The sequence below is a fragment of the Dioscorea cayenensis genome, chromosome 7 (genome assembly GCF_009730915.1).
Source record: "Dioscorea cayenensis subsp. rotundata cultivar TDr96_F1 chromosome 7, TDr96_F1_v2_PseudoChromosome.rev07_lg8_w22 25.fasta, whole genome shotgun sequence".
In the NCBI taxonomy this organism is placed as follows: domain Eukaryota; kingdom Viridiplantae; phylum Streptophyta; class Magnoliopsida; order Dioscoreales; family Dioscoreaceae; genus Dioscorea; species Dioscorea cayenensis.
In genome coordinates this window covers 13,460,832-13,470,242 of record NC_052477.1, presented here as the reverse complement: position 1 = coordinate 13,470,242, position 9,411 = coordinate 13,460,832, and the positions used below count along the sequence as shown (strand labels likewise).

At 42.2% G+C, this 9,411-nt stretch overlaps 1 non-coding gene across 1 annotated transcript; it reads left to right on the top strand.

Moving 5' to 3' along the window:
- Positions 1-3,768: 3,768 nt before the first annotated feature.
- LOC120266277 lies at positions 3,769-3,875 on the top strand. The gene has a single exon (XR_005538118.1). It is a non-coding gene; the product is annotated as a small nucleolar RNA R71 (small nucleolar RNA).
- Positions 3,876-9,411: the final 5,536 nt, after the last annotated feature.

Below are 9,411 nucleotides of genomic sequence, written 5' to 3'. Positions count from 1 at the left end.
TTGGTTTCTTCAGGGTTCCACCGCCCGCACTAACGGCGCAGAGTTTACTACCTTCGTGCAAAGGTGTCGCACAGGATCGAGAGGAACTATGCGATGTTGTTCGAATCGTCATAAGTTCCATGAAGGACGATGTCGAGAACCGCAGCAGATGTTATCAGGGTGGACAAGCTGGATCACATCGTGACGCAGTTGTCCACTCGCTGACCCGTGGGGACCCCGCCTCCGTGACTTAATCCAGTCATCCTACTCGCCTAGAGGTTCACAACATGCGGCTCGAGCACGCACCACCGCCACTGCATCCGTGAGCAGCCGAAAGCAACACCCCCTCGGGCCAGAGAAGCACGCCCTACGCACTAGATCTCAAACCAAGATCTTTGCCCCCGACTAATGAAGAGCCCAAGTGTGAAGTCGGACATGATCACGTGTACAATATCTATCTTTTTGTTTGATGCATGTGTATTGTTAGACTTTTGAGTCATAGAGGTCTTTTTGTCGTAAGAAGGAAATTTCGAGGGCTTAAATTTTCTTAAGGGGGTAGAATGTTATAAACTGTGGTTTCATCGAGATTACTATAGCCCATTTTTTTAGATTTTCAGCTCAATCACTGTAGGGAGCCCTCGATCCTCAGAGCGCATCAGCCTCAGTAGCAACATGTTCCCCGTAGAAGCTCGGAGTTTGGTTGAGGTCTGTTACTGTAGCATCCGTTACTGTAGCAGCCCGAGTTCTCTTAAAACCTTTCTTCTTCTTCTTCTTTTCTTCTTCTTACCTTGCTTTGGCCGAACCCTTCCCATTTCTTATTTTTTTTTCCGGCGAGGTTTTCCGGCCAACCAAGCATCCTTTCTCTTCCTCCCTCACCCTTGAACTTGGTAAGCTTGGATTTATGGTTTTATACCGTATTTATTCTTGTATTTTCCTTGTTTTAGTTTTCTTTTTAAAACCTAGAATTTGTCCTTGGATTTGCATGTTTATAGGTTTAAATTGAAGCCTTTGACTTGTTGATCTTGTGTGAGAATGTTTGTGATGAAATTTCTTGAATTGGTGTTGTAAATTTGGAGAAAATCTTAGTTTTAAGGTCGGGTTTACTGTAGCAATTCCGAGGTTTATGTAGCACCGGCAATATTTAGTTGTTCCTTTGATTTCTTTGGATTAGATTGAAGCTAAAACCCTTAGGAATTCATTGGAAATGTTTAAACCTAGTTTTGAGCTAATCCTAGGATCGAATTAAGGTTGTTTGTTAGAAAACTTAGGGTTTTTCTTGTTTGTTTTGTTTTTGTTAAATTTTGTTGTATTTTGTTATGCTTTGGCAAGGAGAAGAAGTCTTGGCTCGAGGCAAAGACTTAGCTGAGGAGTAGCTTGCGAGGAAGACAAATTGCCGATCTGGTGAGTGGAATTATTTAGCATAGCTTTATTAGAAGAATGCCAATAGCTATATATATATATGTGCATATCATATTTCAAATAAGTTTTATTGATTTATACTTGTTTGGCAATTTGGTGAATGATAATTATTGTTGAGACAAATCATGGATATCTCGTTCGTCTTATGATTTGTTATCGTGGAAATTGTGATTGATATATGTATCCATGAGTTTGTGAAATCTTTATTTTGTTTGAAACTTGAGTTTTGTTATGGAAATCTTTTGATTTGGTGAAACTCTAGGCTTGAAAACAAAAATTTGGAATTGTTGAAAAGATAGGATTTCCATGTTGCTTTTTTTGTCTTGCGACTTGCAAAAAAATTATTTTTGTATTAAAAGTTTGGGCTTTTGCTTATGTGTTTATCTTGTTCTCGTGCAAATGGACGAGGTATTTCTTGATTCATGATTTTAGATGGATATGGTACTCCGAGTGGAGTTATGTTTATTGTGGTGATTTGTTTTGGTCATATACTACTGCAGTAGGCGGTCTCCACGGCCAGCCTGTTGAGATGGCATGTTGACCGGCTGATTACTACGAGGGCCAGCCTGTGGGAGTGTAGAGCCCCCGATCGATATTCATCGGGTAGCCTGAGTCACCAACCGGTGAACTCGATGGATCAACGCCAAGGGCATGAGTACCTTGGCGGCTCGAACTCTAGCCATGGCCACTGCGAAGATTTAGAGAGTTTTCCAGACCATGTTATGTTGGGTGAGTGTTGGGTATTGTGTTTATTTCAAAACCATGTTTTATAATTTTTGTGTTGTAAACCCTAGTTGGGGTAAAAAGGGTTTTCTTGGTATTATTATGTTGTTTGACTTCTTTTAAAGACTTCTATTATGCATGTTAAAGTTTCTAAACTAGTATTATTTTGGTAAAGCATGTATTTTGATGATTTGTTATTATTTTTACTGTTGGTGTATTTTTCTGCGAAAGTTGTGCTAACCTTCCCTCACTGAGTAACTTGAGTTACTCATCCCTCTTCTTCCTCCCGACTCACTGCGTGTAGTAGGTGCGATCGTGTGGCAGCAGATCGGGCATTTGCTTCGCTTTTTATCTTCGTTGTATTTCCTTCAGCTCATGTATGTTGTTGTTGTCATGGAACATGTTATAAGACCTATGGATCCACTAGTGTGTAGAAAAACTTGTTGCATGGTTTAGTATTTAAATACTCTTAAACTTCTGCGTATTACCATTTCCTACTATTGTTAGGGTTGTTTCTCTGTGTATTTTGTGAACCTCTATATTTTCTGTATCCTATTGTTGTTGTTGTTGTTGTTGTTGTTGTTGCTGTCGTCGTCGTCGTTGTTGTTGTTGTTATTAGTACTATTGTTGAACTCCAGGTGTATTGATTAGCCTTGCGGCATCCTGAGGGTTGAGTGGCGGGGTATCCCTCCTCGGGATTGCTGCGGCGATTATCGCGTCCCGTGGGCCCGCGGGTCGGGGCGTGACAATGAAGGGGAAGGCACAGCTGGCACCTTTTCCTTGTCTTGCACCTTATCCCTTGGCTGTTCTTGTGGATTTTCAGCAGTCTTCCCATTGGGGGTTTTCGCTTGAAGAATTTCAGAATTATTCTCAGCAGCAACCTTTTCTTGGAGCCCTCGACCACTTCTCAAGGTGATCGCTTTGACTTGCTCTCTTGTGTTAGTCTCGGTGTTACTCGGCAAGCTTCCAATAGGTCTCTCCGCTAATGATTGTGCTATTTGCCCAACTTGATTCTCCAAATTATGTAAAGAAGCGTTGTGATTACAGAGTGTTGCCTCTATGTTTTGGAACCTTGTGTAGGTTGATTGAATAAACTTCGACAAAACCCTTTCCAATTCTGAAACTCTTTCCGGAATCGAAGGTGTTTGCTGAAATCCAGGTGGAGCAGCGGCCTTTTGCTGCCCTTGATTTCCCCATGAGAGATTTGGGTGGCTTCTCCACCCTTGGTTGTAAGTATTGCTGTAGGGGTTCCCTTGTACTCTTCCTGAATTACCGACAAAATCAACTTGTTCAATTGGAGCTGAAGTGGTAATTGAGATAGGACAATCGGATGGCATGTGTGCACCCTCACAACCATCACAACTTCTGATTGCGGCTACCTTCGATGAAGTCAAAGTATCCAACTTCTTGCTTAGTGCCTCGACTTGGGCTGCTAAGGATGTAACTGCATCAATCTCATGGAGCCTGGCCACCTTCTTCTTTTCTCTTGCATTCCATTGGTAGCTATTCAATCCCATTTCCTCAATTAGTTGTCGGGCTTGCTTGGGGGTTTTGTTTCCCATTGTCCCTCCCGCGGCGGCATCAAGGAGTTGCTTGGTACTCGAGTTCAACCCATTGTAAAATGATTGAATAACCATCCAATCGGGGAACCCATGTTGTGGACACTTCCGCAAAAGGTCTTTGAAATGCTCCCAAGTTTCAAATAAGGATTCAAGCTCTATCTGAACAAACGAAGATATTTCATTGCGAAGCTTTGCCAATTTCCCCGGAGGAAAATACCTTGCGAGGAAAGCCTCAACCATCTCGTCCCACGTTGTGATAGAAGTTCGTGGCAATGAATGAAGCCATTGCTTGGCTCTTCCCTTCAATGAAAAAGGGAATGCTCTCAATCAGATTACATCATCCGAGACTCCATTGATCTTCAACATATCACAAATTTCGAGGAAGTTCTCAATATGACTATTTGGGTCTTCATCGGCTAACCCATTGAACTGTGCAGACTGTTGAACCATCTGAATAAAACCCGGCTTTAACTCAAAATTTTGGGTAGCTACCGGTGGCCTAACAATGCTTGACTGTGTCCCACGAATTGTAGGCCTAGCAAAATCTGATAATGTCCTTTGTTGCCCCTCTTGTTCAGCCATATTTTCTGATCTTTCGATATCTATTTCAGCTGGAGAATTCTGTTCTTGTACAGGTTCCTTGCCCCTTCTACGAAATCTTCGCTCAATTTCAGGATCCTCTTCAACCAATGTCGAAGGGTTCCCTCGGGTCATAACCTGAAGTTGAAATCAATAAAAAGAAACAATAAGAACGGCGAAAGAGAGAAATATGAAATAGAAAAACAAATAAAAATGTGAATGACTAAAGTAATCAAGTCCTAGTGTTCCTAATATCCCGTTCCCCGGCAACGGCGCCAAAAACTTGACACGTCCGAATATGCGTATAAACCGCAAGTGCACGGGTGTCGAAATAATAATTACCCGGTGAGCCGGGTAGTCGAATCCACAGGTAACGGAAGTATTAGTAATAACCACTTCTCAATTATCTAGTCGGAATCAATGAATATGATGAAGTGAACTAATTGCAAGCAAAAGCAAAACAAGTATGCAAGAAATAAAGTAGAAGAGTCTCAATCACTAAGGAAGAGGTATTCGGGCAGTGATCCCCCTAAGATCTTCCTTGAAGCTTAAGATTCACTAAATGCTCTAGAATCGAGTCTAATGAGTCGAGGTAGTCCAACGATAACCAATCCTTGTCTCTAAGCAAAAGGCACTAGTCCCCTACAAGGTCCCGGTGGAGAAATCGACCAATCTCAACACTTCACACCCTATATGACCGCAATATGCTATAAGGAAACCTAAGAGTGAAACCGATTTCTAAATGTAGATCCAACCCTAATTCCCGGTGAAGGATCCTAATCCCCTACAAGGTCCCGTCGGAGAAATCGAGTAATCTCACGCCTCACACCAAATATGGTTGCAAAGAGAATATGAAATACGGAGATAGGAAACACTCAATCGAAGGGGAAAGGGGACACTCCTCCATCTCAAGGCTCACTCTCTCAACCCTGTTTAATCTTGGAAATCTAACTCTAATGGAGACCTCTCACATCAAAGTATTAAATCATGCAATGTAAATCAACCACAAGGATTAACAACACTAGCAAGCAAATTAAATCACAAGATTAAAAACTCAAGACAACTCGGATTAACTAGAAGCATTAAGAGAATCAATCCAAAATATAAATCTTAGGGTTCACATGCCCAAATACCCACTAGGGTTTAGCCCTCCATGGGCCTAGTTACAAAACAATAATGGATACAATGAAAAGCAATAAAACCCATAGAGAAAACCCCCTCGAATTCATGCGGATTGGCCTTGATTGGTAGTTCTACGTCTTGAAGGGTTCCTCTCCGAAGCTAGGTCGCCAATGGCTCCCCAAAATGCTATGACGTCGAAGGAACCTATCAAAGTTGGTGAAGAACTCCCTCTCAATCGGCGAAGACCTTCTCCTCAAACCCTAGCCGCCTCTCTCTCAATGTCTATGCTCAAAGCTCCGCAAAAAGTCCCTTTAGAATCGGCCAAAAGGTGTATTTATAGCCTCACATCGCGCCTGTCACGTGCCCCCACGCGCCCATGTGGATTTTCCACGCGCCCGCGTGGGCTGCAGGAATTTCCACAGTAATTCTGCTACAGTACTGCTACATTAAATTGTTACAGTACTTTTGCTACAGTGATTTCCACAAACGCGATGATAAACATTCTCCTCTTAAGGCCACACGATCGGGCACACGATCATATGGTAGGCTATACGGCTTTTCCTTCATCAATGCGTCTTGAAAGGTCTTGAAATCTTTACAAAGAGGAGGAATGTGGAGACATGGCTGCCTTTTGTGCCCTTCCATTAATAAACTTGGCTTTGCAAAAACTATGGAAGTTGGCACACATCTCCTCATACACGAACTCCTCTTGTGTCTTCCAACTTGATTTGTACAAGAACTCCCAATATTATGCCATGATAGCCTATCTTCGCTCCCTTTTGAATTCCCAATGCCTTCACAACCTATATGCATAAAAAGAACACCCAATACACGAAATGAGACATAAACCGTATAAAATATGATGCTCAATATATGTAAAACATGCATAAAAACATGTTCACTCAAGCACTTATCAGCTTCACAACCCTATACGCATGAAAGTAACATAAATGCACACATATTAGCGCTAAAACATGATAAAAGTAATGCTCATCATAAGGAAAGAATACTTTGAATTCTTATCACAGAAGCACTTATAATGGACTGAACAGTGAGACATCCGAGGGGCATCATTGAAGACATACTTGTCAAGTGGAGAAGTACATATTTCCTATAGACTTTGTAGTGTTGGACGTCGACGAGGATGTAGATGTTCCTTTGATACTTGGGAGGCCATTATTGCGCACTTCCAAGGCATTAATCGACATGGATGGTGGGGAGTTTACACTGAGGGTTGGAGATGATAAGCTCACATACCGCCTCGTAGAAGCTATGCGACATTCTCCTAACTTTGATGATACTCTGCATTTTCTTGACACTACTGATGAGATAATTGATGAATATGGGCAGTAAATGCTGAATCCGGACCCGTACGAGGGGTTGCTAGACCAATAGTGGATAATGAAGAAGCAATGATGCTTAGTCTAGAGGAAAAAGTACCATCTACTCTGGGGATCATGAAGAAGGTGCTCTGAAAGATGAAACGGGTAAGAAGACACCATAAGAAACGCCCCAAGTTATTGGGAATGCGCAAGAACAGAACAAGGTTGACGAACCATTGTTAAGTGGTACTAAGCTCGATAACTCTCCATCTACCTTAAAAAGACTATGTTCATCATGCTTCCAAGTCAGGGGTAAGAGAGAAACCTTCATCTATGAGCCCCCGTAAGGTAAGACATGGTACGTCAAACTAAGTGACGTCAAACAAGCACTTCTTGGAGGGAAAACCCAAGTTTTTACTATTTTTCAAAGTTTTTAGTTTAGTGTTTGCATAAATAAGGCTTTAAGTGTTCGCGTCTTGATTTTTAGATACTTTTGTTGTGATTTTCTCGTGGACATTGTGGTGTTATCATGTACCTAATCGTGTGTGGCGAAGAATCTTTGTCGTTTGAGCGTGTTTTTCATGTTTCCTCATGTTAAAATTGCTTTGTTAGGCAGGCTCTGAGTGTATATTTGTTTCAAGAATTTTCAGCAGAGCCTGCAAAGTTTTCTAAGTGTCTAGAAAAAACACACGCCCATGTGGAATTTCTGCACCGGCGTGCATTTTCATTCAAAGGTCACCCATAGACGGCATGAGGGTGTGTTTCGAGACATAGCAGTCCCCTACGAGCGACCTTGTGACGGTCCACGCCCGTGCGGAATTTCTGCACAGGGGTGTGTTTCCCGCAGAGACATAGAGATTTTTTCCGAGAAGACACAGTGGTGTGTATCCCGCAAACACAAGACCATCGCCCCAGTGGATGATTCTACCAATAAACGCATGGCGTGGGTAATTTACGCACACCCGTGTGATTCTGTGCAGAGAATTTCTCCTCCATCCCGAGAAGACATAGGAGCGTGCGTTTGTTCATATGAATTGCACTGTAAGGATCCACGCCAGTGTGGAATTTCTGCACGGGCGTGTGAAACACTTAGCGAATTTTCTCAGTTGTATAAAGAAGCCATAGGGGCGTGTGTTTGCCCCTGTAGGTTGGGTGCACGGGCGTGGGTATTTTTTGTATGTCCTTGTGGAAGTGTTCATAGTATCCGAGTGTTACCTCGAGAGTATACAGGGGCGTGCGTTTGTCCCTGTGGATTCTTTCATGAAGCTCCACACGGGCATGGGTTATTTCTGCACGCCCCTGTGGATGTGCAGAATTCCAAGAGACATGAGTTTTCCTTAAAATCTCTTCGCGTCTCCTCTTCATTCCGCTATAAATCTCTCCGAAAACACTCTTGATCATCCTCCCGACTTCGTACCATTGTCTTAGAGGGATTTTTACTCGATTTCCAGGCCGTTTTCAAAGTTTTTAACTCATCTCGTCGGTAATCCTTCAATCCTCCTTTTTTTCACCATTAGTTGCTTTTATTGGATTATAGTGGGTGAATATGCTTGGTTTTTATTCTAAAAGGGTAATTGCATGTTTAGAAGGTATTTAGAAACGTTTTGATTATGTGTTTTTGAATATCTGGCATGCAGCCGTGCGGTTTTCATGTCTCGCAGGTCTACACTGGCGTGTGGAATTTCCACAGGGCGTGTGGATTCTTGCAGTGTTATTTGGTGAATGCTCTTGATGGATTGTATTGTTATATTTTACAGATATGGCTCCTAGATCAAAGAAGCAAGAAGGTAACTGTCCCAGGGAGTCTTCACCAGAGTTAGCATACATTGAATTCTCAAATCTCAAGCATCAGACTTAATTTGAGAAGTTATCGAGGCTCAAGTTTGGGTAGTCTCATTTTATGGACTTGAGTGTGCTTTGAGAGATGTTCGTGAGGTGATGAGTTAGCCGATGAGATTGACGAGCTCTCGGCCATGGGAAACTGGAGGAGATTATTATCGATTCGTGAGCCAGTTATCAGCTCATTGACGTTGGAGATATTGGCGTCCTTCAAGTTCGATTAGCCATACGGGAGATTCGACATCGTTGATGTTGTATAGTTCACAACATTTGGACGTCAATTTAGCATGAGAATAACTGAGTTTTCAGTTAGTATTGGCTTGTATAGTGAGGAATACACAGATACAGAGGAGTATGGACACTTGCCGACGGATTAGCCTGGCACCCTGACCCCACAGTAAGTATACTGAGTATTATGTGAATAGGAGAAGTATGAATAAGGAGTGTCTTAGGCTTCATGTTTGTCTCTTCCGAGCTACATATATTTACACTCAGTTCTTAGCAGATCTTTGAATGGCTGATAAGTGCTTCTGCAATAAAAATATGAAGCATTCTTTCTTTATGATGAGCATTACTTTTGTCAGGTTTTAGCGCTAATACGTGTGTATTTATGTACTTTTATGCAGGTTGGGTTGTGAGGCCAATTATTTGCGAAAGAAGCCATTGTAGATCATTTTACGCATTATTTGGAGGAGATCTTGAGAAGGCTCAAACGCGGAAACATGAGTCGGGTTTAGAATGATAGAATTTATGCCAACCTCCTTGTATTCGAGCTAAGGCAATGATTAGGAGGGGCACGAAGGCAGTTACATCCTAGTATTCCGGCTTGTGCATATTTAGCAAGATCTCCACCAACGTGACCATTT